The sequence below is a fragment of the Sinocyclocheilus rhinocerous genome, unplaced genomic scaffold (genome assembly GCF_001515625.1).
Source record: "Sinocyclocheilus rhinocerous isolate Xijiao unplaced genomic scaffold, SAMN03320098_v1.1 scaffold348, whole genome shotgun sequence".
In the NCBI taxonomy this organism is placed as follows: Eukaryota; Metazoa; Chordata; class Actinopteri; order Cypriniformes; family Cyprinidae; genus Sinocyclocheilus; species Sinocyclocheilus rhinocerous.
This window is the reverse complement of record NW_015635025.1, coordinates 1,318,558-1,323,005: the sequence shown is the minus strand read 5'-3', so window position 1 is coordinate 1,323,005 and position 4,448 is coordinate 1,318,558. Positions and strand designations below refer to the sequence as shown.

General features: G+C 39.3%; 1 pseudogene; it reads right to left on the bottom strand.

Moving 5' to 3' along the window:
* LOC107746173 (uncharacterized) overlaps positions 1–1,989 on the bottom strand; it is a 6,143-nt pseudogene extending 4,154 nt beyond the window's left edge.
* Positions 1,990–4,448: the final 2,459 nt, after the last annotated feature.

Here is a 4,448-nt window from a genome sequence, read left to right as displayed (position 1 = left end):
AACAGCTTCGAACGCGGCTCAGCCAATCAGAATCAAGCACCGGAACTATCCGTTTTATAAATAGGGATTAGTGAATGAGTGAACGAGTGAGTGATTTCAGACAGCTATTGTTAATGTGAAATTTATCAGCTATGAAAAATTCAGTTTTAGCTGTAATGCAGCTGTAGAGCAGTGTGAAACGACTTCAAAGGCAGCTTTACCTCTACAGAAAACAAACGCATTCAGTTCCCACGTTAGCGTGTGTATTTACCCTCCTGTGGCTGGATTCACGAAACATTCCTAAGAAAAAAAATTCTTCTTAACTGCCATTTCCTTTGTATTTTCTAACTTAGGAAAAAATAATATTTTGTATTCCCAAAAATTCTGTAAAATGTTCTTATCTTTATTCTTAGGATCGTTCTTAAGACAAAATTTAAGAATTCAAATTCTTGAAATGAATCTTCTTAAATATCATATGTGACCCTGGAGCACAAAAGCAGTCTTAAGTCGCTGGGGTATATTTGTAGCAATAGCCAACAATACATTGTATGGGTCAAAATTATTGATTTTTCTTTTATGCCAAAAATCATTAGGATATTAAGTAAAGATCATGTTCCATGAAGATATTTTATAAATTTCCTACTGTAAATATATCAAAACTTAATTTTTGATTAGTAATATGCATTGCTAAGAACTTCATTTGAACAACTTTAAAGATGATTTTCTCAATATTTAGATTTTTTGCACCCTCAGATTTTCAAGTAGTTGTATCTCGACCAAATATTGTCCTCCTATCCTAACAAACCATACGTCAATGGAGAGCTTATTTATTCAGCTTTCAGATGCTGTATAAATCTCAATTTAAAAAAAGACCCTTATGACTGGTTTTGTGCTCCAAGTTCACCAATAACCTCTTAAAGTTAGGATAGCCTCAGACTTGTCTTAAATCTCCAAAGGTAAGATTAATGAATTTATTGGGTTATTTCAAATGAATTGTTGTAATTAAGCATTATAGCATAACACGGCAGTTTTCTGAAGCGACACACCGATGACGACTGATGTAAACTTTATGATTACGTCTGATACGACTTTTTGCTGAATTCAAAATGTTCTTAAGAATATATTTGAGAACTTCTTAAGAATCATTCAAGAATTGCACTTAGGAATATTCTTACGAACTTCTTGGAATTTATCTCACGAAATGTCTTAACTTATTTTTAGGATTCCAGCCCCTGGTTTTGTTCGGTTTGTGGTTGGTTCTCACATCTGTTTGCAGTGTTTCTCCTGAGCATATTCCTCGTCTATTAAAGACTTTATATTTGGATTGTCTGCACCATGCGTTTGATTACCACCTCTACAGTACGAGATATTATTCTAGTATTAATCAGATGAGGAGTCTGACCTGCCCACAGAAAACACGGTCTGCTCTCCCAGCCGGGATCTGCCTCGAGACACGCGGCTCCTGCAGACAGTGAACACACGAGCGGATCTCGCCTCCCAGATGAATGGTGTGATGGTGAAGGGGAAGACCACCGACGCTATCTTTGTGACGCAACCTGCTGAGAAGAAAGAGCGTTAGAAAAATGCCTTTCATCACTGTGAGGTTTGCAGGACCAAAGCTGAACTGAGTACTCAATAAAAACATTGCTTTTTATACTTTACATACTACAAACTGGAAGATTGTAAACAATCTCAATGTATGTGTCATATCAAGTTGATGGATTGGTGATTATCCATTTATCAGACGATGGAACAAAATACATATTTAAAGAGCCACAAAAACAATGATTATACCGTGCATCGTGATGTTCACAAACATTTTGGCTGACCAGCATCTCTTTAAAAGCCTCCATATTGGCTGTAACACAAAAATAGCAAAACAATGGTGAAAATCATTTAAATACAGTGCAATAGTGAACACTGCAGTACAGAATGGAGGGAATGATCTCTACCTTCATTCTCAATGATGCATTTGCAGTCACACAAACACACACACACACACTCTGTCATGTCTGGCAGTATATAGTCCTTTAAATGATGAACAACTGTTCATGATGTGGGCTACTGACTCCAGGTGTTGAGGAGGGTCATGCAGCAGGCAGAGGGAGGGAAACCACAGTGATAGGTTGTATTTTGTAGGAAGAACCTGTAGACGTGCTTTTACACAGAAAGTGAGGATCTCCTCACTGATGGTGGCATTGCTGTAAATGGTGTGTGATACACAGTGTTCGAACTATACCGTGGATTTTGGGATCCACTTTTTAAAAAAAAATAATTTATGGGGGGGGGTTCGTGCGCGTGGCTTACAATGACTTACAAAGATCATTGCGCTATATAGGATAAATCACTATACAGAATTTACCCTATTATACTACAGGTTGGTAGTGGGAGGTCCACTTCAGTTCAGTACCTGTCCTCCAGCATAGGTCGTTTAAGTCTGGCCAGTCTGATGACACACCAAATCCCTGTGCCCGTCCATCCAGCTTTCCATTGGTCTTTCTTTTAAAACCCAGGAAGCTGTCTTCCCCACCGCATGCGTGTGGCACCTTCCGTCTTTTAAAATCCTGCAATAAGGACGCTCTGGCCATTCGCCCCACGCTGATATCATCACAGTTTATCATATTGATAAGGTTAGACTGTCTTGTGGCTATGTACTCCCCCATGCAGTTTGGAACTGCCCCCCGTCCTGTCTTTTCTGGAAGATAAAACATCTTGTGGAATGTGTGTTGAGACAAAGCCATTTCCTAACCACGTTTACGGTTTTGTTGTCCATTTCACGCAATACTTTTTGTGGGATATGGACATTTGCAAAAAGATGTTGAATTTTAGAAAAAGCTATGTCTCTTATTGCTTGCACTTTTAGAGTAACGGAAAAAGGTGATGCGTCAATGAGATCCAGTCTGGTCATAAACTGATGTGCCATGTCAGTCACTTGCAGACTCCATTCTCCAGCAATGTTAAACTTGTGACCCAAGTAGTTGTAGGTCTCATGTCTAGTATACACTCTGAGTGGCTGGTCTAAGATGGTAAAAGAGGGGGGTTGGTCGGCCCTTGATCTATACCAACGGTTGCCACCGCTCCTCCTCTCATAGAAAACTGCACATTTACTGTGCTTTACTTGTAGACCAGACCATGTCAGAAATCTGTCAGTGCATGACAACATGTTTTTAATCACACCTTCATCTCGGGATGCGACAGAAACATCATCAGCATAGCCCTGGACTGGGTTCGGTGACAGGACGTGGGGCGGGGCATGTGTACAGAGCCATTTTAGCCATTGATTTATTGCAATGATAAAGTTTACAGCACTCCATGGACAGCCAGTTTTGATTCCTACCTCAAGTGGTATTGGCCTGGTGAGATCTTTTCCACAGATCACTTGCAGGTAGGAGTCACAATATACATCTTTTATTATGTCTACATAGATCTTAGGGAGCTGTATCTCTTCTAATGCATCAATCGTGACTCTATGAGGCAATGTGCCAAAGGCATTTATAACAGTATGCACAGTCTGTGAACAAGGAGCAAAGTTTAATTAGTTCTTGTTTACAGCAACATTACAGTAGTTGCCCTTATAATATTACATCATAAGATACACTAACATTTTGTGTATAAAGAAACGTCCTGTGTGTAAAGAAAAAAATACCTCTCAAATGTGTGGAGGAGGAGAACTTAAATATTATAACTGTTCATAAACATAAAAGTTAATACAGAACATTTTTCGGTATTATGAAAGCACATTAAATCCTAAAAAACAGATGTTCAACAGCAGAAGAATGTTTCTCTTGCATATAAACAAAACAAAGTAAAAAAAAAACACTTATTGAGTATGTTGTGACTGTTTGTTTTTTAGTGTTAAGCCGCGATTCCTGACGAAATCTCTTATGTTTTGGACAGAGCGACTAGCCAAAGCAGGATGCTCAGCATTCTTGCACTGTTGGCATTCCATTTTAGTGGCGAGTTTACACCTTGCGATGTGGTTCCGGAAATGTCTCATTACTGCAGCAATTTCTGTTGGAGACCATATTCGTTTTTGTTTCCTTCTTGCATCATCCCTTTCAGGAGAATTTTCGCGAATCACTACAAAAGAGGAAAACAGGTTCCTGAACCCTGGGGTGAACACCATGATGGCCAGATCTCTCTCTTCTCCCAACCAGCCACACTCTTATCAACCCTTGTCTTTAGTCGAGCCTTCTTGTACAGATTACTAATCCTTTGAGTAAAAAATGATGGGCTGCTGTTTTTGTTAAAGGGGTCATCGGATGCTACATGCACTTTTACAAGTTGTTTGAACTGAAATGTGTGTTGGCAGTGTGTGTACACAACCACCCTATAATGATAAAAATCCACCCAGTGTTTTTTTTTTATCTGGTTAAATGTTTTCCCCTTTCTCAAATCGAGCCGATCTCAGATGCCTGTCTGTGTGACGTCACACAGACAGGCCCCTCCCACAATAGTTTGATTGACAG